The sequence below is a fragment of the Gracilinanus agilis genome, chromosome 3 (assembly GCF_016433145.1).
Source record: "Gracilinanus agilis isolate LMUSP501 chromosome 3, AgileGrace, whole genome shotgun sequence".
Lineage (NCBI taxonomy): Eukaryota > Metazoa > Chordata > Mammalia > Didelphimorphia > Didelphidae > Gracilinanus > Gracilinanus agilis.
This window is the reverse complement of record NC_058132.1, coordinates 197,011,967-197,036,798: the sequence shown is the minus strand read 5'-3', so window position 1 is coordinate 197,036,798 and position 24,832 is coordinate 197,011,967. Positions and strand designations below refer to the sequence as shown.

The 24,832-nt window shown below is 40.8% G+C and overlaps 1 protein-coding gene across 2 annotated transcripts in view; it reads right to left on the bottom strand.

The window, feature by feature from the left end:
- The window catches only part of ZBTB16 (zinc finger and BTB domain containing 16), a 265,114-nt gene that overhangs the window by 57,656 nt on the left and 182,626 nt on the right, over positions 1–24,832 (bottom strand). The gene's annotated exons all lie outside the window — the stretch shown is intronic.

Sequence of the window (24,832 nt, the reverse complement as noted above, 5' to 3'; positions counted from 1 at the left end):
AAATATGGCCACACTAATCCCCTTCATCCAGTATTAAAGCACAAGGGAGATTTTTCTGTAGCTTAGCAAGAGGGCTTTTCTCATAGCTGAAGAAATAGTATTTACTCAGGAAAATTGAATGTGAACGCTGGGCCACTGGAGACACAGATCTGCGTTCAATTGGTCAGCACACCTTAGTTCCTGGCAGCTGGCTTTGGGTATTTTATTGTTAAATCTGAAGGGCAGGGAATGCACAGTGGCACTTAAAAAAATTTTTTTTAAAAAGCTAACCTTCTCCCATTCCTTTTTCATTCTATCTAAAACTGAACCTCATATTGATTTTTTAAAGAAGAATAGTAGCTCTGACCAGGCAGAGTTCTGCTAAGAGGGAACCAGAGGAGTATCTCAGATAACTTGTCTATCTATAAACTCAAAACATTAATCACACATATACTGTCGCCAGAATAGTGAGGAAAGCAAAGACAGTCCCTCAAACTCTACTCAAGGAGGGGGCTGAAGACATATAGGCACCCCCGAGGTATACAGACTTTCCAGAGTCACTGAGGGGAGGGAATGCCCCTGAATTAGGAGTAAATTATTTTTAAGTTGGATATGGTAAAGAGCTAAATGGTAAGAGCTAAAATTGCCCTACCACCAAGAACGTCTATACCTCTCCCCACTCTGGAAGGCAAGAGTTGGATTTTTTTCCTCTTTCCAGGAAGACTAGTCTTTGCTCATCTCCACCTTAGTACCAGGTCTTCTACTTGAGACAGTCAACACCCCAAAGCGGAGAGGGGAGTCACTTGGCAAAGCTGAGTTGCTTTGCAAGGGCTGATGGTCCAAATGTCAACAATCAGCCAGCTTGCCTCTGCCTGGAGGTCAGAGGGCAGGCAGGGAAACAATAGACTTTCTCTCAGTGGCTGGGTCCAAAGAGAGGCCCCTCTAGGCTCTGGGGAAGGCAAAGAGTTCTGACCATAGTTAGCTAGGATTTCTGTGCTGTCTCCCTACATACCTCCCAAAATCCTGGATACCATTGATTTCTCATTTTGGAAAGGGGAAGAAAAAGGGAAGGGGGAATAATAAGGATAATAATAACTCACATCTCCATAGGTTAAAGTATTTTACATTCATTATCTCATTTGAGTCTCACAATAACCCCTAGAGGTTGGTGCTTTTATTTTTTTTTCCCATTGCACATATGATGAGTGTCAAGAGATATTAAGTGACTTGCCCAGGATCACACGGTTAATTGTAATAATAATAGTAATTGGTAATATAGTGATAATAAGTCTACCACACTAACCACTGAACCAAAGAGGAAGAAGATAACCCACATATACTTATGTGTATGTATTTAAGATACACATTATAAAGGGTCATCACAGAAGGGGCAAGGTTTATCTGTAAAGTCAGCTTAAGCTGCTGCAGAAGAGACTTAAGAAATGCTATGATTTAATTCAAACACTGAGTTCGAGGCAGCTGGATAAAGTCAGGAAAACCTGAGTTCAATTCCTGTCTCAGACACGTAATTGCTATGTGAACTTGGGCAAGCAAGTCACTTACCTTTTGTTTGTCAGAGCTTCTTCATCTATAAAATGGGGATAATTAGTGTCTATTTCCTAAACCAGTTGTGAATATCAAATGAAATCATAATTGTAACATGCTCACTGAGCACAGTGCCTGGCACACGTTGTTCAGTCCTTTCAGTCATGTTCAACTCTTCTTGATTCCATTTGGAGTTTTCCTGGCAAAGACACTGCGGTTTACCATTTCTTTTCAAGCTTATTTTATAGATGAGGAAACTGAGGCAAACAGGGATAAGTGACTTAATATGTATCTGAGGGCAGATTAGAACTAAGGTTTTCCTAAATTCAGGCCGGGTGCTCTATCTACAGAGCCATCCAGTTGCTTGAACTGGTACATGTATTATTATTCCTACTATAAGAGAGGTACTGAGAGGATACAAAAGGTAGTCCCTTTCCTAAAAGAGATAGCATGGCATAGTTTAAGAGAGATGGAAAAAAAGGGCAAGTCTTAGAGGTAAAAACCCCTTGCTCGACACTTAACATTTCCATGACCATGAGCAAATCAGTCTCTTTAATCCTCAATTGCTTCATCTTTAAAATAGGAATGGCAGCAGGTTATACTCATACTTCAGAGATTTATGAGAAAAACACTTTGTAAGTTAGTATTATTAATAGCAATAGCCAAGAGCTTACAGGCTGGTGAGAGAAGATGAACACATTGGTAATTGTAATGTAAGAAAAGCATCTATTGTGATCAAAAAAGGAAGAACAAAATCCAGTGAAAATGACAAAGAGGATGCAATCATGTCTAGTTTGCTCGAAGGAGTGAAATCAGGAAGGCTCCATGAAAGAGTTGGTATTTGAAAAGGACATTGCGAGGATGGCTGTCATTTTAGCTGGTGAAAATAATAAAAGGAAAATTAGCTCATGCTTTTGGAGCATTTTAGAGTTTCGAATCTTAATGTTGGGAAATAACTATAACCATTATCTAGTATTTTTTGGGGGGGAAGACCATTTATTGAGCTTCCAAGGGTCATTTATTTTTTAGGGTGGAGGGAGGGTGTTAGTTTTTTAAATAAAGTTTTTTCTTCATGACAGCCATGTAATACAGTTAGTGCTAATATTGACATCTAAACACTGAGAATCAGAGGTGAACACAAGTTGTTGGGGTCACATAGGTGATAACTGTTGGATCCAGGATTCAAATCCAGAAATACAACTCCAGGGCACTTTTTGCCATATTGTATATCTGCCGATAGAGGATATCACAGGTAGAAGGAAAGAACAATGTGAAAAGTGGGAAACCAAGGTGTCAAAGGAAGGGGAGACCTCAACCAAGTCGGCAATGATACTATTTATCCACATCTGGGCCTTTCCACCTCTTGCCCACAATCCCCTAGGTAGGTGCTACTGGCTGGCATCATATCAACAAGTGGCCAATACTATATATTCCCCCCCCCCCCCCCCCCAGTAAACCAGCATTTATTAACTACAAAGTGCCAAACGCTGGACTAACTTCTACAATTACAAAGAAAGTCTCTAGTTCTCAAGGAACTAGCATTCTAATAGTAAAACAACCTATAAATAATTATAGACAAGATATTTACAGTGTAAATGTAGGTTATCTAGAGAGAAGACTAGAAAAGATCTCCTAGAAAGTAACAGTTGGAATCAATTCCTTCTCACCACCCCTCCCCAGTAATTTTAATTATTTATTTTTAACATTCTTTTCAAGTTTTGAGATCCAAATTCTATCCTTCACCCCCTGACTCCCCCCACCCATTGAGAAGGCAAGAAAAATCACACACACACACACACACACACACACAAACATATTTCTATATTATTCATAAAGGCAAAAAAAACTTTTAAAAACTCTAAAAAATGAAAAAATATATACTTTATTTTGCACTCAGAGCTCATCAGTTCTCTTTCTGGTAAACAGTATTTTTTCATCATGAGTTCTCTGGGAATGACTTCCGATACTATATATTTCTAATAGTGTATTGATACATCATCAGAGCTTAGAGCTAGCATAAGTGACTTTACAAAGAGAGACAAGGGAAAATTTTGTCTGGTCTAACTCCAAAGATATCTCAAATAGAGACAGGGCAAGGGAAAAGGTTGGATTTTTATTGGGGCATTTTCAGCTGAGGATATTCACTTATATAAAAGGGAGGATTCTAAATGCACAGGGTAGGAGAGGCACTGGAACACACCACCTCTGAATTCCTGTGGCATTTTCTGTATGTATGCTCACCACCTTCTTTTTTATTAAAGGTATTTATTGCATTTCTTGACACCCCAATGAGGTTATGAGATCCTTGAATATAAGGACCAAGTTTTCTATCTACTTCACAAAAAAATATATCAGTAAAGGCAAAAGGGACTTTAGAAGTCAACAGATTGAAGCACCTCATTTGACAGTTGAAACTAGAAACAGGCTCTGGAAAGTCAAGATTTGCCTACCTCTCAATTCTCTCACATGGAGGCCAGCACTGTAGTGCCATGGGAAAAGTAGATCTAGAGTTGGAGGATCAGAGTTTGAATCAATGATATATGCTTTCTCTGTTTAACACAACAACAACAACAACAACAACAACAGGCAGGAGAGAATGTCCAGCCTGGAGTAAAGGAAAACTCATCTTCCTGAATTCAAATCTGACTTTAGACACTTACTAGCTCTGTGACCCTGGGCAAGCCAGTAAAACCTGTTTGCCTCAGTTTCCTCATTGGTAAAATGAACTGTAGAAGGAAATGGCAAAGCAAAGCAAGAAAACCCCAAATGGGGTCATGAAGAGTTGGACATGGCCAAAAAGCTAAATAATAATAATAATAATAATAATAATAATAATAATAATAATAAATAGCTAGGGTTTACATAGCTCTTTAGGGGTTAACAAAGCACATTAAAAATGATCATCTCATTTTATCATACAACAACCTGGGAGGTCGGTGCTATTATTGCTCCCATTTTACAAATAAGGGAGAGAGATGTTAAATGACTTTTCCAGTCATATAGATAGTGTCTGGGATTCAAACTCACATCTTTGAGAGTCCTTCTTTCCACTGTGTACCCTAACTGCCTCTGACTAGTTTCCTCATCTGTGCAAAACATTTGGAATTAGATTACCTCCAAAGTCCTTCAGGGTCACCACTAGAAATGTTTACTAACTGAGGACTGGCCTTATCTAGAGAGTCTAAGAAAGGAAACAATTAACTTCATAAGAAAGTATCAACACAATTCTGTCTAGAAACAATAGCCAGGGGCCCCTAGTGACAAGGAGACCTAAATTCTAATCTTGTCTCTACTATTATGCCCCTACCTCTATGGTCTCTGATAAATCCCTAAGACTCTCTAGTTCCTCTTATATAACACAAAAGGGACAAACTAGATCTCTAAAATCCTTGCTAAATCTACCACTCTTAAGTTCTTAAGATGGTAGAATTCTCAGTCAGGAGGTCCTGGGTTCAAATCTGGCCTCAGACACTTCCTAGCTGTGTGACCCTGGTCAAATCATTTAACCCCCATTGCCTAGCCCTTTCTGCTCTTCTGCCTTGGAACCAATATGCAGTATTAACTCCAAGACAGAAGGTAAGGGTTTAAAAAAAAAAAAAAAAAAAAAAAAAAAAGAGGCAGTTGTGATAGTCCAGGTAGAGTGATAAGAGCAATTGGCTGTACCTATGTGAATAGAAAATAGATAGTTAATAAAGATCTTCTAGAGTAAAAAGAACAAGATTTGGCCCACTGATTAGACATGTGAGTCAAGAGAAAACAAGGAGTTGAGGATGATGCCAGCAAATGAACCTGGGAGAACGAAAAGATGGTGGTATGAACTGGAAAGCAGAAATAGGGAAGTATACAAGAGAGGTAAGTTTGGGGGGGCAAAGAGAAGCGTTTAAGATAATGAGTTCTATTTTGCTAAGTCTGTGAGTCATCTAGTCTGAAACAGGCAGTTGTGGATTTGGAGCTGAGATTTCAGGAGAGACTAAGTCTAGACCTATAAAAATGGGAGTTTTCTACACAGGGTTAACAATTAAACCCAGAGGTACTGATCAGGTCACCCAAGAGATAGAATGGAGACAGAAGAGTGCCCCTAGCAGAGCCTGAAAAGGATGCCAGGCTCACTACATCTGCAGCTCTACCCAGGCCTCCCCCACAGTGGGACAGACCACCAGAAAGGCTGGAAGAGCTGAGGGCAAGGAGGTTGGCCTTGCCCCTGAAGGGGAGGCCTAGGAGCTTCATCAGTCCATGTGATCAGACTGAGAAGTAGAAGAAAAGCCATATGGCCTCATCTTCCCCCACACTCCTCAAACCACTTCAAACTCAAAAGCACTTGCCACCTGCTCCCTCAGAACAATCAGAGTGTTTTCCCCCATGGGAATGGAGCCAGTGTTAACCTGGCCCCCTGGGCCCAGTGGGCCCAGTTCTGATGCAAAGTTTCCCTTTTCGATTCCTGTAACTAAAATGAATATGGAAAAGATAATTACCTTTAAAACATACTTAATACTTGGGCACATTATCTCTATCTGCAGAAAAAGAATACTATCTGATGGGATCTTCCCCATAAGCTTAATCAAATTGCTATCTTAAAACTCTCTGGAGTCCTGTGAAACAGTAATAGAAAATTGGCAGCAGAGGCTGGAAGCATTTTATATTTGTTTGGTTGGGGGGAACGTGCATCCTATCTGACAACGGGCACTGGGAGACAAAGTCATTTCCAATCTGAAATGGATCTTCGTATATGGGGGAGGGGGTGCAGGGAAAGGAGTGTATTAGGTCTGACCCAAACCTATAATCTTTATGCTCCATGGAACTACTTCTGCTGTTGAGTGAAGGAAATTCCAAAGCTATAAAAGGGCAACAATAACAACAATCACCCAAATCCTTCTCTTATTTTGTCCCAGACCTACTTCTACCAGGAGGAAGTCTTTGCATCCATCGCTGCTTAACTTTAAGAGTCAATTGTGACACTTTAGATAGTTCCTTCTCCCTCTCTCTCTCTCTCTCTCTCTCTCTCTTCTTCTTCTTCTTCTTCATCATCATCATCATCATCATCATCATCATCATCATCATCATCATCTCCAACCTACCTACCTGATCCCAAGGATGGCCCTTGCTATCTAAATGAATCCAGTCCACCTTCATGGCTATTAATTTGCCCAAACATCGTTCAAGATATAAGGGGCTGCTTTTTAAAAATCAGAAGGATGAAGTATTTGAAGGGAACGAATGGATAAAGAAGCAGAGAATGTTCCCTTCATCTCATCCCAGGAGCTTACCTGGCAGCACCCTAGTAAGCAGCACCTGTCCAGTAGGCCCTGTTTATTTTGTTGACAGAACCCAAAGTTGAGTGATTATGGGATGAGACTCAGTAAACTGACTTTATTCACATAGCCTTTAGACTTGGGGTTCTTGGCATTTTCTGGAGCCCAGATCCTGCCTCACAATAATGTTTAAAAACTAGCTCCTAGACCCCAGGTTCAAGAACCGCTGTTCTAGAAGTTCTCCAACAGGGCAGTTTGGGAGATAATAGTTGGGGGCAGCAGGAGGAGTCAAAGTATGCGAAAACAAATAGAGAATGATATTTTTATGAAGGAAAGCTCAGATGAAAGAACCATGGCAATTCCAGAGATGGAAAAGATCACAGAGGTCCTATATTTATACCTCCGTCTAAAAAGGCATCTCTCTGACTGAGCTGGCACAGTCCTTCAGAAACCATCCCCTCTGAAGAATACTAGCCCTCTTCACATGTGATCTCAAAGCTCTCTGAGGAAGCCCATTCCACTTCTTCCCAGTTAACTACTCTTATTAGTGTCTCTGGAACCAAAGAGTCTACAAACTCTCCTTGATGTCAGATTCATTTCGCCTCTATGGGAATTTACATTTATTTTCTCTCCATAAGTGATCAGCAAGAATGAGGGACAACTGCTCCTCGCCCTCCTTGCCTCCATTGTTCTAGAACTGAGTGGCAGGCGTGGGACCATGGCATCACTGAGCTAGTGACCTTTGTTTTCTCCTGGGGTTGCCCTCCAAGCCAAAAGGGGAGACAATGGCCCATGAGGCACAAGATCTCTACTTCTAAGGTCTACCGAAGGGAAGTACAGGCCTGAGGTTTGGGGCACTGAAATGTTCTGGGGCCTAAAATGGCACTACCCCAAGTATCAGATTGATAGGACAAGTGTGTATCCCACAATGTTCTAATAGGGGAAAATTCCATGGGAATTAGGAATATACCAATTCCATTTACTGGGGAATAGGGTGTTTGAGTTAATTATATTTCCATCCAAGGAATAGCAGTTTTCAAATAATCAAAAATATGATAAAATACTCTATGATGAAGTATAATGAGCAAAAGTTCATCACTATGGAGAACTTCAGAGGCATCAATTCTCATTGTCGTTCCTAGGACTGTGGGCTTTCACCTTATCTTGGATACAACTAGGCCTCCATATCTCTTACGGGTCAGTTCCAAACCATGCAGACATCTAGGTCTTCCTTTTCTACCTCCTCCCCATCATGCACCATCTTCCTCCATCATTTGGTAAACTCCTTCATGGCAGGAACTGTCTTATTGCATGTATTTGTATCCCTAGAACTTAGCACAGCTCTTGGCACATGTTGTTAATCGTTTCAGTCGTATACAACTATTCATGACCCCATTTTGAGGTTTTCTTGCCAAAGATACTGAAATGGTTTGCCATTTCCTTCTCCAACTCATTTGACAGATAAGGAAGCTGAGGCAAATGGAGTTAAGTGACTTGCCCAGGGTCACACAGCTAGTATGTATCTGAGGCTGGATTTGAACTCAGGTTTTCCTGACTCCAGGCCCATTGTTCAATCCATGGCACCACCTAGCTGCCTGGTACATAAAAAGCAATCAATGTTTTTTCATTCATTCATTTGTTCATTCATGATCCAGTCCTGTAACTGAAGAAGATAATAAGAGACTGTGCTGAAGCATCTTCTGAAAAGTTGCTTTTTAAAACAAATCCCTGATGTCAGCTTGTTTACTTATAATTTGTCTCTTACTTATAAGAACCCGGAATGTGCCAAAACAGGGGGAAAAGCTTTTAGAATTTTCCAGTTGTCTGAGTTTTAGATAAAGGGAATTTTAACTGTACTTTCTTCCACATCCATCCTCATTCACTTGTCCTGTCTCCAAAGCATGCCCCAAGTACATCAAGCCACTCCTCCCATCTCCAGAGCCCAGGACCCAGCTGGGGGTCTCAGCAACTTAACTTAGACTCTAAACTGGGAACCTGCACTACTATGTATGAAATATTTAAGTTGCTTTTCTAAATATATACATTATTTAGCCTACAGTCTATAAAATATTTACATTGTTTGTCCCACCCCTACCCCCCTCGAGTATGCATTATTTACGGTACAGTCAGGGAAATGTTAACCCCATGATTTTAGAATTTTTCACATATTCCATTCCCTGGGGCCCACTGTGCCCACAGAGCAATAGCCCCTGATGAAGCCAGAAGAGAGTCATGCCCTGCATTTGCTGCTGAGTCTTAGTAAAGCAAAGGGACAGAACTGGGATGAACAGCAGTACAGTCTGAAGGTAGCTCATCGGTAAGGTGAGAGACATCACAGAGGCAGAACTGGGAGCTACTGTGAAGGTCAACCTCTTAATTTTACATATGAGGAAACTGAGGTCCAGAAGGTTATGTAAGTGTTCTAGAGTCTTACAGATGATAACCATCAGGGGTGAGCCAGGGATCCCATTCCTGGGATGCATTTCCTTCTTCATCTTTGCCCCTAAAAATACTTTTCTTCCTTTAAGGCTCCACTTAGCCATGCTTTCTTCAGTGAAGCCTTCTCTGATCCTCCCAGTTCTTCCAGTTCATTCTCACCCTCAAATTGCTATCTATTTGGGGCAGGGGGACAGTTAGGTGGCTCAATGGATGGAGATAGGAGATCCTGATTTCAGATCTTGCCTTAGACACTTCCTAAATGAGTGGCCCCATTGCCAAATACTTGCTACTCTTCTTCTACTTTGGAACTAATATATAGATAGTATTGATTCTATTTTTATTTATTTATTTGTTTTGGCCCTTAACTTCTGTGTATTGGCTCTTAGGCAGAAGAGTGGTAAGGGTGGGCAATGGGGGTCAAGTGACTTGCTCAGGATCACACAGCTGGGAAGTGTCTGAGGCCAGATTTGAACCTAGGACCTCCCATCTCTAGGCCTGGCTCTCTATCCACTGCGCTACCCAGCTGGCCCTGATAGTATTGATTCTAAAGAAAGGTAAAGGTTTAAAAAAAATGGACATCTATCTGCTTGTCTGTGTATATGTTCCACTATTCAGCAGAAACGGGAAATAAAACATCCTGTTTTTGTAGTATAAGGGCAGTTAGGTGGCTTAGTGGATAAGAGTTTAAGACCTGAATTCAAGAAGACCTGAATTCAAGTCTGGCCTCAGACACCTAATAGCTGTATGATCCCAGGCAAATCATTTAATCCTCCCTGTCTGTTTTGGTTCCTCATTTGTCAAATGAGCTGAAGAAAGAAATGGCACACCACTCTGGTATCTTTGCCAAGAAAACCCCCCAAATGGAGTCACGAAGAGTCAGATGAGACTGAAAAACAACTGAACATCAAGAACAAAGTATTTATATTAAGGTTACTAATCAGTAAGCATTTATTAAATGCCAGACACCGGAGATGGAAACAATGCCTGTCCTCGCAGATATAAGTGATTATAATAATATAAGTGATTCCATATAAACAACTGGTTATGCCCAAGATACACATAGAACAGACTGAAGGTAATTTCCAGAGGGGGAGGAGGAGGGAGGCATTGGAAGGCAGAGAACCTGAGCAAGGCCTCCTTCAGAAGTTGGGATTTAAGCTGAGTTTGGAAGGAAGTCAAGAAAACTATGAGGTGGAGGTGAAATGAGAGAGCACTTCAGGACAGCCAGTGTAAAGCAGAGATGGACATGGAGTACTGAATTCCAGAAATAGCAGATTATAGAGTGCATGGAGAGGAGCTAAGTCTAAGAAGACCAGGAAGGCAGAAAGGGGCCAAGTGAAGAAGACCTTTAAATTCCAGAGGGGTAGTGAGGTGACACAGTGGATGAAGTGCTGGGCCTGGAGTCTTATCTTCCCGAGTTCAAATCTGGCTTCAGATACTTAACTAGCTGGGTGACCCTGGGCAAGTCACTTAACCCTGTTTGCCTCAGTTTCCTCATCTTTCAAATGAGCTGCAGAAGGAAATGGCAAACTACTCCACCATCTTTGGCAATAAATAAATAAATAAACAAATGAATGAATGAATGAATGAATGAATGAACGAACGGACAAACAAACAAATAAATAAATAAATGGATGAAACAAAAAAACCCTGAAAGGACTCACCTGAAGAGTCAGATGTGACTAAAAAATGACCAACCCCACCCCCAAAAAAGTCAGTGTAGTTTATTTTTTTTATCCTAGAGGTCACAGGGAGTCACTAAAGTTTAGTAGAGAGGGGAGTGATAAAGTAAAACCTAATCCTTTGGAAAAAGTACTTTGGCAGCTAAGCAGAGGAGGGAATGAAATGGGAAGGAGCCCAATTAGATGGACATTGCAAGAGAGATATTGGCAGCCTGAACTAAGGTGATAACTAGGAATGGGAAAAGGAGAGGAGAAAATTTAAAGGAGATATATTATGAAGATCCTTGAGAGCATGAATTGTATTGGTTTTGTCTTTGTATCTTCACCAATTAGCAAAGCTCTTTGTACAAAGGAATGTTGGCTCTGGATGAATTGTTGAATTTGTTTCTTAGGGCTCCCCAGAAAGATAAGTGAGCCTTGAATGAGGTGGAAGAATCATTTTGGGGAGAGATGATGATGTTTAGCATCTCTTGGTCTCTCCCAGGCCAGCCAGGCTCTCCCAAACTCCTCTTGCCTCTAGGCAATGGGGAGGTTCCTAAGTCATATCTATCTAATTAAAATCTGCCTCCTTGACCATTTCGCTTTTCTCTATCTTTGGTAGAGAAAGACAGCTTCAACCTCTGTACAATGTCAAATCACAACCTGAAGGCAGTTCTTGACTTGGTTAAGTTCTTTACTGGACATTTGATCACTGTGCAAGTTGTAAACTGAGTCATCTGTGCTTGTGAGAATTTATACTCTTTTCCCTCCCCTCTTCTCTTCTCTAGGATTATAGATCCATTGATTTAACACTATAAGAGACCCTTTGATGTAATCTAGTCTAATTCCCCTGATTTATAGCTGAATAAATGGAATCTCAAAATAGTTAAAGGACTAGCTTTATGATCACACAGGTAATAAATGATATAGTCAGAATTTGAAACCAGGTCATTTGGTTCTAAATCCAACATTCTCTCAAACAAATCTCATCTTAAAATGTCCTATGGTTTTTTCTTTAAAAACAGAAACAGAAAACTTAAGACAGGGCTAGATGAGGGTCATATAGTAAGTACATGACCTCTAGGTCCCTTACAACTTGAATATTCTGTAGTACCTCTGGCTTTGTGACCTTGGTTCAGTGACCTTACCCTCTCTAGGCCTTATCTACAAAATGAAGGGTTTAAATGAGAACACCCTTTCAGAGACAAGAAGCAGGTGAAATCAAGGATTCCCATATCCATGTCTCTGTCTCTATCTCTGTCCCTGTCTCTGTTTCTCTCTTCCCTCATCTATCCATATGCCTATCTATGTATCATCTATGTATCTATGTATCTATGAATCTATCTATATCTGTCTGTCCATCTGAATGTGTCTGTCTGTCTGTCTGTCTATCTATCTATCTATCTATCTATCTATCTATCCATCCATCTGTCTGTCTATCTATCCAGCCATCTACCTATCTGCCTACCTATCTATGTATCTATCTGCCTACTAATCTATCTGCTTAGGTATCTATCTATCTGCCTACATATTTATCTACCCATCTACCCACACACATCTATACACATCCTCCATTCAGTGAGTGAAAGCAGAAACAGGGAACCAGCCTTCCAGATCTGGCTTCCTCCCCCACCTGGGCTGTCTCCCCTAGGTTGTCCTAATCAGGCAGTTCTCATTTCTTACACTGCTACAGAAGAGCATGACATCTCTGGTCTTGCAAAGGCCTGGGGATGATGCATCTGTAGAGAGATACCCAGGATTCAATCAACGACCTCTCCTCTTCTGGTTGCTGAACTGAGAGAGAGAGAGAGAGGGGTGTGTGTGTGTGTGTGTGTGTGTGTGTGTGTGTGTGTGTGTGTGTGTGTGTGTGTGTGTGTGCATGCTTGCGAGCTCTTTCCCCCCACCCCTTTCCAGTACCTCTACTTACCCTGGTACTGTTTTGAATCTCTAAAATAATGTGACAAGTTAATGATGGTACAATTATCTAAATGTTTAACAGACATGTTATCTAAGTGAGTCGGATTGAGATTCCATCCCGCTGACAATAAACATCAATGGTAGAGCAGAAAGCGATAGGCAAATTATAACAAACCCTGCAATTTCAACGCTATTAAATTTGGAGGAATAACAGCCTTGAGGCCTGTAAACTCTGAATAAAATAGGCCCTTGTGTTTGTCCAACTATTAAATCAAAATGCTACCAACATCCTAGAAAAAACAAGGCGATTTATAGCTTTTCAAGTTTCAGTTACACATTGGTTTTTATTAACTCCTTTCTTGTCATCAAGGGCAGCGGTGGTGGGTGTTATTGCAGGGGGGGGGAAGAGGGGATGGAGAGGAAGCTGGGGTAGAAGAAAGGGGGAAATGGAGGAATATAGCTGAGGATTGACGACTCCCATCGGAGGGGATGGGGGAATTGAAAAGAAAAGACAGAATGGGAGTCAGGATGGTAGCTGGGGATTGGGAAGAAGGGGATGCAGATGGGGTGGGAGTTGTCGACTAGATTAAGAGAATGAGGGGAGACGAGGAAGCAGTAAGAGTCTGTAAATGAGAAGACAGGAGGCTGGGTAGTAGCTGAGAATGGGGATTAAGGGAATGAAGGGAAGATGGTGTAATGTTGGGGAATAAAGAGATGGCAGAAAGGGCAGACATGGTACAGCTAATTAGGCAGTCTGACTAGAATGTAAATTATATGAAGTAGAATAAAATGAAATAAGTCTGGAAAGGTACGTTGAAACCAAATGACAAAGGGCTTTCAACACCATAATGAAGAGTTTGTAGTTTACCTTAGCAGCAATAGGGAGCCCTTGAAGATGTCTGAGTAATGGAGTAGCATGGTCAGGCAATTAATTAACAAGTCTTTATTGATCACTTACTGTACACCAGGAACAAAGATTAAAAATGTAATGAAATGGGAAAGGCTGTATAGTGGGTTGAGCACTGGACTTTGAGTCAGGGAGATTTGAAACTGAATCATATTTACTATGTAACCCTGGGCAGGTCTGATAAGAAGCTTGTTTTGATCTCAGTTTTCTCATCTGTAATGTAGAGGTTGGCCTTGAAGACCTTGAATAGCTTTTCCAATTCTAAATTTATGATCCTTTGATCCTGTTACTTCATAGAGGGGAAAAAGCTGGATACCAAAGACCCTAAGAAAAGAAATTACTAGAAATTTTAAAAAAATAGAAACCACAAATAAAGTAGTAGAAACCTGGGCTATGCCTAGAAATTAAGAATGAAGATACGTTAGAGATCTTAGTCCAAACCTCTCATGTTACAGATAAGGAAACTGAGGCAGCAAAAAAGTAGAATCGTTTGCCTAACATCAGATGGATAATAAGTAGCAGAGGTGACCAGAGTCATTGCTTCAGGCTTAAAAGAAATATCAGAAATCACCAAGTTTTGCTCCCTCATTTCATAGATAAGAGAACTGAGACTGGGCATGGTTTAATGCACACATGGCACAGTCCACTCAAACAGTTATACTCAAAGGGACCTTAGAGATTGATCATTCTATCACCCTTTTATTGTACAAGTGAAAAAGCTATAGTCTGAACAGGCAGCTAAGTAGAGCAGTGGAAAGAGTAGTGGGCTTGGAGTCAGGAAGACTCATTTCTCTTGAGTTCAAATTTAACCTCAGACCCTTACTAGCCATATGACTCTAAGCAAATAATTTAACCCTTTTGGCCTCAGTTTCCTCTTCTGTAAAACAAGCTGGAAAAGGTAATGGCAAGCTAGTCTAGTATTTTTGCCAAGAAAACCCCAAATAGGGTCACAAAAAGTCAGACATGACTGAAAAACAACTGAACAACAACAGAATAATGTGAAGAAGTTAATGACTTGGCCAAGGTCACAGTTAGTTAGTAGCAAGTCAGGGCAAAGACTTCTAGAACTTAGGAGTTTCCTGAGTTCCAGTCCAATGTTCTTCTTGATAAGATCCATTTTGAATTTCTTCTACACTCTTTTGAATTTGTGACCACAAACATTACCAAGTTCCTTTTAAGAGGCAAACCAACTATTCATTTTAATCCTTTTCTCTCCCAATCTTTCCTATCTCCAAACCAATTAAGATCCCTTCTCCAAAGTCCCCTCCACAATAGGACAAAGAGAGATTTGGGATCTCTGAAATCAGACTGACAATATGGAACCCAGAAATTTAGCTTTGGAAGGGAGAGAGAGAAGGGGGCCAAAGGGTTGCTGGGTGGTTCACAATGGAGAAAGGTGACTCGCCTGGCATAGCAGGCAACAACTGGGTTGACCCTTCCCAGTCCTCAACGAGCCGCTCCAACAGGGCTGAAAAACATGTGCTAGGAAAATAAAACTCTATATTAGGCTTCAAACATGCTTTTATAGTAACAGCATGAAATTAGGTCAGGAGTAAAGCTATGCTAGTGAATTGACTGTACAAATATCAGCAGCACATGATTCTGTTTCCCAAGAGTCTGTGACGTTTTGCGACATTTCTCCATCTCAAGCTTTCTCGTGTTAAATTCCTTGGCACATCAAGAGAAATCCTAGACAAATCACCTCTGATATTTATAAAAAGTCAAAGGCTATTATGTTTTAAATGGCCAGGTCACTCCAACCTATCCAGAATCCATCCAGTCTAGGCCACTGGTCTACCTTGCTGTCTTTCCTCCTTTACTAGCCCTCCCCACTCTCCTGATTCCATTACACCCCTTGAACAGGCCCTCAAGGATACTTTTCTTTTCTTGTACAATTTTAAGAAGGTTAAGTTATTTCCTTTCTCCCTGCTCCTACCCCCTCTAGGATCAGGCACCAGGCGGCCAATGCTGGGAAGATGAGCCAAAACAGTTGCTGAGTTTCCTATTGCTGTAGGACCTGGGCCAGCTCAGCTGAACACCCTGAATCCACTCCTCGGTGCCCAGTCCATCCTCCTCTTCAAGGCCTCTGAGCAACAGGGCCTACAGGCACGCCTCTGGGTGCACTGAGCACTGTCCTGCAGCTGATGTCCTCTCCTGAAAACTGCCTCCCTCTCTCCTATCTCTCGTCACCACCACCACCCCTCAAGCGGAGATAGGGGGAGGAAGCACAAGGACTTCATTTTTCCACCCTGAAGTTCAGATGCAAAGACTTTTTGGAGGCCTTTTTCAAGCATCATTAACATGTCTAAAGTGTGAGGAGGGCCAACACGGCAGGCAGCCGGTATGAAGGCTGTGGGTACCGTTGTTAACACTTCACTCCTTCAGAGAAGGATGAATGCGCCACTGTGGTGTGCATGTGTTGGGGGTGGGGAAAGAGCTGGGGCCACACTAGTGTGCCCAGTCCACCCCTCGAATCCTTCCAGGCTCCATTAGGATGGAAAAGAGAGGGGAGCAGGGGTGGTCCTTGGCCTCTGCTCTGCTGCTGCAGAACAGAGTAAATCATAATGCTGTCACCATTTCTGGACACGGGTCTATCCAATAGAAGGTAGATAAGAACCTTAATTTAGTTGAATGATTCCCTCTACAACCCTGGAATTTGGAAACAAAAACAGCTTCTTCTCAGGTCACTGAAAAAATCTGGTTTTGTGATCAGCTACAAACACAGAATGGTAGAGAAAGGAGGAAGCTGACAGATTATCTAATTCTAGGCCAACCCCTCTCATTTTACAGAAGATGAAAGAATTACTTTGGGTCCTAGTAAGAGAGCTCTGATCCAAGAATCAGAATAACTGGATTCTAGATCCAGATCTTTTCATGGCTCTCAAGAGAATGTGAATGAGCCAATTACTCTCTCTGGGCCCAATCTGCAAAATGGAGACTCAATTTGAAAAACCCAAGTCTAAGAAGAATCCTACTGGTTGCATAATAAACTTCTTTCTCCCATGAGACTAAAAGAGCTGATTTGTTCTGGGCTGGGTGGGGAAGGGAGAGGAGGAAAAAGAGGCATGAATCTAAGCTAGCATCTTAACTGTGTAGGAATATGGTACATAGTGTCAACTTGGAAAAACAAAGAACCACTAAAGTAGCCATAAAACCAAATCTTTAATCAGGAAAGAGACAAGTCCTTAATATTCCGCTGCTACACAAAGCCCAGCACTAAATATCACACAGAGTCAAAACCCTGGGGCTCTGGGGACAGTGTCTCTGAGAGAATCACCACCAAAGATGATTCTCTCTTCTACCCCAACTTCTCCCCCAAAAGACCTGGAGACAAAACAGAGCTCGAACTTAAATCCACAAAGGTGGGAGAAATGGCATTTGTCAGGATATCAGCCTTGGTTTTAGAACATTCATCATCAATCAATCAACAAGCATTCATTAAGTGCCTATAAATTCAGGCACTGTACTAGGAACTAGAAGTTCTAAGCCAAAAAAGGAATAGTCCATATCTTGAAAATTTTACTTCCTTCCCTGCCCCTGAAGGGGAAATAACATGTTCACATTTATGTAAATTAAAAGTATTTACAAATTAATACAAGGTAATTTAGGGAAAAAGTAGAGATATTCACAGCTGAGGTGCAGGGAGCCTAGGACAGGGCTTGTTGCTGCCTTGCTTTGTATTCCTGGAATATAATAAGTGTTTAATAAATACTGATTGCCTTGACTTAGCTTGAGTTGAAAGCTGATGCAAAAACCTCGGTCTTCTGCCCATGGTTCCCCTGGCAGCAGCAGTACAGGTGAGCTTAACCCCTGGCAGGGAACCATTAATTCCTTAGCTCATCAAGTCCATTCTTAATGCTTAACTGAAAAGCCTATGCATGATGCTTGAGGAAGAGACAGAAAACCTGATTATCTCAAATTCTGCTAAACCACCCATCTTTTCTGTCCCTGGAGCCCAAGTTGCCTCTAGAGATGGTGGGCAAGAGAACAGCCTTGCATTGGCATCCTCAAACATTCTGGTCCCTGGACTTTCAAACGAATCTGCCAACTCTGCTTCAAGAGGTCTTTCAAGGTCATCAGGGATATTCAGAGGGCCTTGAATTTCCTTGTTTTGCATTTCTTCCTTCAGTCTTGGCCTTTCCAGAGAGCATGTGGTACTTCTACCTCCTGGGGGCCTTGTTTGGCCCATACTCACAAGATGGCATGTTTGGAATGTATGCCTTGGTGAGAGGGCAGAATCTCTATGGGGATTCTGCCTTGAGAACCCCCCTGCTGTAGCCACCCCAACAACTGGAAGAAAAAGGAGCAGCTGGGCATTCCACTCGTGATTTGTTCCCTTGAGCTCTGGGGGATATGGGGGGAGCTGTTGCTCACAACTTGGTTGGAGGAATGGGTTCCACTGAAAGCCTTCAACAATAATTCAATCCTTTAATGGATCACTAAGGAGGCTGCATCTCACCCTCTGGCCCCAAGTCCTGTGGGATCAGTATTACCATCCTTATAAGTTCATATGCCAAATATGTCTTTTAAATCATCTCACCTTTCCCTCTCTCCACACAACTGACAAGATCTTCTAATTCAGGGGATTCTTCACCTGGGGTCTATAAACTTAAAAAAAATTTTTTTTCTACAATTATACTTGTTTAGTTGGGTTTTTCTTTGTAATTCTATGCATTTTATTTTATAAAATGAAAAATATCATTCTGAGATGGAGATCACAGGCATTACCAAAATGCAAAGGAGTCCATGATGGAAAAGGTTAAGAATCTTTTATTTCTGAGTGATTTGTTTTTTGTGAGGGCTATGATCATCTGTCAATTATGAATGACTTACAAGGTCATGAAGCAACAAAGTAAAAATATAGTACAAATTTTATATTCAATGATTAGCAATTTCAAAACAAATTTAAGATAAAACAGAATGTAAGTTTCTTATAGGTACAGAATAAAACATTAGATGAAATAATTCCAGCAAAAGAACAGAAATCAAAAGAAAATTTTAAAAAAGAAAGAAAAAAGAAATGTCCTGATGCTACAGGGGCCTTCTTCCTATCTATTCATTTGTCTCTATATGAACTGATTTTACCCACAATCAAAAGAGGGAGGCAGGAAAGGAGAGATAGGGGGGAGGAGAAGAAAACAGGAAGATGAGAAAAAAATGAAACATTTATGGAGTGTCTACTATGTGCCGGGAATTGTGCTAAAGGATATTAAAAAAAAAAATTATATCTCATTTGATCCTCACAACGCCCCTGGGAGGAAAGTGTTATTATTATCCCCATTTTATAGTTGAAGAAACCAAGGAAGGCAGAGGTTAAATGACTTGCCTTAGGGTCCCCCACAGCTATCTGAGGCTGAATTTGAACCCAGGTTCTTCCTGATTCCAGGTCCAGATGCTTCCCAGCAGAAGAGTAGGGGTTGTTTCTCCTATCTGCAAGGATCTCCAAGAAGAAAATATCCCCATGGACAGCCTCAAAAAATGATCTACTTTGAAGGGGAAAGGTGGAGCATGAATCATGTAACCATGTTAAAAATGAATATTAATAAATGTTAAAAAAAAATGATCTACTTTGGCACCTTTTCATATACCAAGAATATCCCCTCCTCTAAAGGGGCAACCTCAATACTAAATCTGTTGTATACATTTCTATGGGTGAAAGATGATAAACCAAAGGGATCTTACAGGCCCTTCCAGAGGTCTTCCAAAATGCAATTGTCCTACTCCATCCCCATGGTCCGGCTGAGCACTCCCTCCCCTCCCCCTGCAGCCGCCGGGGCATCTCCCGTGTCCTCTAATTAATGCCACCCGATCTGCTCTGTTGTCCAGGGGCCTGATTCTCCCGCTTGGGTCCCGAATGGCAACATACAGTGGTTCGAACAACATTATGATTTGTAAAACCTACTCCTAATTAGTTTGACTTTGAATAAAGGGAGTAATTATTTTAAAATTTATTAACTGCTGCCTGGCCAGAGAAGTTTCCAGATCAAATGTCACAGAGAAGCTATTTCTGTTCAGTGATGCAGCAATTTATATTACTGATCGGTCATTAAAACCTCTGGCACACAACCAGTTATGTTTCCTGAGCCAAGATACTGTCCGTGTGTCAAATTTCAAGCTCAGAGTATAAATTAAGCCATTAATGGTATTTATCAGTTTATCAGGACTAAAAGAACTGCTTACTAATTTAAGACACTCCTGATATAGAACACAAGGAGTCTGCTGAGAGTTGGGGGTGGGGGGGTGCGGGGTGTTTTTTTTTCTTCTTCTTCTCAGTTTTATTTTACTGAACAGTGCAAAAAAAATTCTGATGTGTAAATGAAGTACATGCTTCTGAGGGAGCTGCATAGCTGTTAATTCCTCACCACTCTGCAACACAAACATTTGGAAAGCGGCAATGTTTCGCAATATGTATTTGTCATAATAGAAAAGGTGTAAAATGATCTCTGTTTATCTCCTCAAAGTCTTTGCTGTACCAAAACAGAACATCCAAGTGCGGCAACAAAACCCAAATGCGGCCCAACAATAAACAGCCTCTGAGAGTGCCAGCCTGCAGCCTGGGGACTGGCCTGGCTCACCAGAACTGGGGAGAGAGAATTCATGAAAGTTTCGGGGGGTCGGGCACAGCGGGGAGACACTGAACCATGTCAGCCTGGTGGTCCCAAATCCTGACACACTTTTCACTGTGATGTGTTTCAGGCTCAACAATGAAGGTGATAAACCATAAAGGCCCATCATAGGCACAGATGCTTGTCAGGTCTGCTAACTAATAATGATAATATTGTCATTGTATGTTATATATCAATATGTTATATATTAGGTATTATAATTATGATAATAATCTTTATTCGGCACTTATTATGTGCTGGATGCTTTACAAAATGTTTTTTTTTTTACAAATAATAATTCATCTGGTCTTCTCAACAATCCTAGGAGGTAGGTGCTATTCTTATCCCTGTAACTGGGACAAAAAGAGCTTATATGACTTCCCAAAGGTCACCCAGCTAGGAAGTGAATGAGGCTAAATTTGATCTCAGGTCTCCCTGATTCCACCTAGCTGCTGATCTACCTAGCTTGATCCACAGAGCTCCCCACATTTGTCCAGTTCAAAGGAATAAAATCCCCACCTCAGAAAGAGAAGCACTTAAAAAAGGAGTGTTTGGGATTTTTTAGTTACATGGAACGCTTATACCATATAGTATGTGTTTTGTAAAGGTGTGCTGATATATTCATTGGCATGGCCATCAGAAAATGATTTTTGTTGGGTATGGAGGAATGGAAAAAAATGACGTTTGGAGTCATTCTCTATTAGTAGGCTTTTGCTAGTTATTCTACTGAGCACAGAGAAGGAATTTTTCCACAGAGTTCTCTCTCTGCTTCTCTAGAAAGCTACCATCTCCCTCTTGCCTTGCTAGCTCTGTCCAAGGATGCTCTGGCACCCCAAGTAGGGGCTCTGACACACCTATATCTGGGCATTTCCCTTCAGTTGTCACTACAAGTGAGTGATGCCCTGTTTTATGAGTTATCCCTTTGATTCTTCCAACTCCAAGCCAATTATTCTAGGGAGCCCTAGCAGAGTTCACCCTCAAAGTAGGCTCCAAATTCTACCAGTGATTCTGAATTCAAAATATGCCTTGATATTCCTTCCTCACCGACATTCCAAACACCTCCTTCTCTTGACCATTCCCAGAACTTAGATCTGTTTGTTCTAGTTCTTTAGTCATTGAAATCAATATTGATACAAATAAAAAGCATTCACTCTATGACTAATTGATTCTTGGTACACTCTAGCTCAACCTGCCTTCTCCAAAAAAATAAGGATCCAATCACATGGGTCAATGGGGATATGATTGGGGAATGCCGACTCTAAGCGATCACCTTAATGCAAATATTAATAAAATGGAAATGGGTCTTGATCAATGACAAATATAAAACATAGTGGAATCACTCATTGGTTATGGGAGGGGGGTACGAGGAGGGGAAGGAAAGAACACGAATCATGAATCCACAGAAAAACATTCTAAATTAATTGATCAAATAAAAATTTTCAAGTAGAAAAAATGAAAAATTTAAATAAAAAAGATTTAGCTTAAAAAATGGGGGGAAAAAAAGGATCCAAGTAAACTGCAAGCATAGGAACCTGAATCCTGTCCCTAACTCTATTCCTTTCTTTCTCCATTCTAATTCCCTTGAGTAGAAAAGACATTATAGGATATCAGAGGATTTTTAACTGGAAAGGACATTAGAAATTAGGGAGCCCAATTCTCAAGTCTGATAAAAATGAGATCCAAATTAGTGGAATAATTTGTCAAAAGCCATAAGTAGCAGAGCAGGGACCAAAAACTAGATATGATTCCTACTCTGGTGTTCCAATACAAAGGTATCAAACCCAAACCACATAGTGACTTAGAAAACCACAAATTAATATCACTTATACTATATAATAATTATTATATATTATTAAAATTATTACACAATGTATTATATAATAAATATGATTATATTTAAGTAGCTTTTTATAATTGCTAAACATTTCCAAATTGTATTTTAATCTGGTTCACCCTGGCTGGTCATAAGTTTGACACCCCTACTCTAATATAACATTCATTCATTTAAGGGCCTTTGACATATATGGTACAGTGCTTGGCCCTGTGGAATACAAAGACAAAATCAAACAATACGTTCATGGAATATACAGTCTACTGGGGGAATGCATACTTACATAGAAAAATATAATACAAAGAAATTTAAGGAGAGAGAGATTCAGAGGTATGTTCATAGATGTTTAACAACCAATTCTTCAAGGGAAAAATTATGCATTGTATACTTTTTCTCTTCAAACAATTTAGAATCAATACTGTGTATTGGTTCCAAGGTAGAAGAGTGGTATGGGCTAGGCAATGAGGATTAAGTGACTTGTCCAGGATCACACTGCCAGAAAATTTCTTAAGGCCAGATTTGAACCCAGGATCTCTCATCTCTAGGCTGGCTCTCCATCTACTCATCCACTTAGGTATGTCCACATTATACACTTTTAAGTTTAATCTGTATTATTAACATTTTCTCCATCACTTTCTTAAATCTAGCTAATCAACAAATTGAGCCCTGATTTGTAGCATATGTTGATTTCCAAAGTGTAAATGCTCACACTGAAAATTTAACAATCTGCTCTCAAGCTGGTTCAGCTGGCTCTAGCATATGCCTAGAGGGAGCACTAACAATTGTTGGGGAAGAAGGTCAGAGGAGGTTTACTGGAAAAGAAAGGGCCTGAGCTAAGTCCTGAAGGAAGCTAAGGATCAGGTAGACAGAGATAATGAATGAGAGTGCATCCCAGGCATGGGAAATGTCCTGTGGAGAGGTACTGATGTCGAAGATAGGCTCTTGCCTATTGAAGAAAGCTAGCAGTCCAGTCAGTCTCAAGCACAGGATGAAATAAGGCTAGAAAAGTAGACAAGAACCAGATTATGGAGGGACTGAAATGAAGATCTTAGAAGTTTGTATTTTATGTTGGAAGTCTCTGAACAAGGGCTGAGTTGAGCCTCTGAAAGATGATTTGGCAGATGAATGGATTAATTAATCAACAAAGAACTGTTAAGTGCGTGCTACATTCCAGGTATGTTGGGGAGGAGAGGTAGTTCAGTGAATAGAGCACCAAGTTTTGAAGTCAGGAAGACCCATCTTTCTGAGTTCAAAGCCAGCCCACAGACATTTATTAGCTGTGTGACTCTGGGAAAGTCACTTAACTCAGTTTGCCTCAGTTTCCTCATCTCTAAAATGAACTGGAAAAGGAAATGGCAAACCTGGAACACCAGTATCTTTGCTAAGAAAACCCCAAATAGTGTCACAAAGAGTCATACAAATTGTCCCAGGCACTGTGCAAGGCACTAGAGACACAAATAAAAAGAAGGAAAACAACCCCCACTCTCAAGAAGATTGGAGAGGAAAAAATCTGAAAGAAGGAAGACCCATTCGGAGACTATTACAATCATCTAGGCCAGAGGTAACAAACACATGACCTGTAGAGACTGCATCCCAAATGGGTGGGAACCAGATTAAAATGTAATTAGGAAATATTTTATTTAACAAAATAAAAATAGGATAAAACAAATAATATTAGATTTTAAGATTAAATCAATATGCCACCACTCATTATGTATGGATTACTGGCATCATTTCTTTCTGAATTCAGCAGAGGACTGCTTTCTACTAGCCTTACAAATCCTCTTAAAATCTGAATACTATTGGGACCTATATCCCCCAGTCTATGGCTATGTGGTCACAGCATAGCCTAACTGTCCCACTATCCCTCATTCCCAAGCCTTAAATAATAATAAAGGAATAATGGATGATATCAACATATGGTTATATGATTAGAAAATGCTTTTAAAAAAAAAAGTTAAAAGAAAAAAGTTTTCCCAATACTTTTGTAGGGCACATAACACAACTATTATTCCTATTTTCTAGAGGATGAAATAAGAGGTCAAATAACCTGTCTAAGGTTATATAGTTTATAAATGACAAACCAGGACTTGAGCTCAGGTGTGCTAATTTTTTTTAAGTCTATTATTCTTTCTAAGATATCATACAGCCTCTAACACAAACAGCTGATGTCTTCAAGCTTCATACTTCCTTTCAAATGAAACAAAGTAAGCCACTAGGTTGAATGGGGGCTCGCAGTTCAGCAGTTCCCCCTGTGGGAAGGGGATGGGGTTCTTTCTTACTTGCATGGAGAGCCCACTGATGGAAACAGTGACCTGGCTGCCTGGAGACCCAGCAGGGATGCCTGGTGTTCATGACTTTGACCAATCAGCTTCTCCCTCCTGGGCAGCCTCAGCTCCCTCTATGAGTGGTGCCTGTGAGATGATGCCTAGGAAAGTAGTTTGGCTTCTTTTCTCCCAAATAGCAGACAATGAGGCACTTAAGGCCTGTGGGAGCGGTGGTGGTAGGGCAAGTGGCCATTTTCTCCCTTTTGATTCTAAAGTCCTCATCCCTGTAATGCAGGCACATAGAAGGCACTTAAATGCTTTTTGAAAGATCAAGTTTAGACCTTGATTCATTTCATTCATTCCACGACTTCCCGTACCGTACTGATTTTTGTTGTTGTTATTCAATTGTTTCAGTCACGTATAACTCTTCAT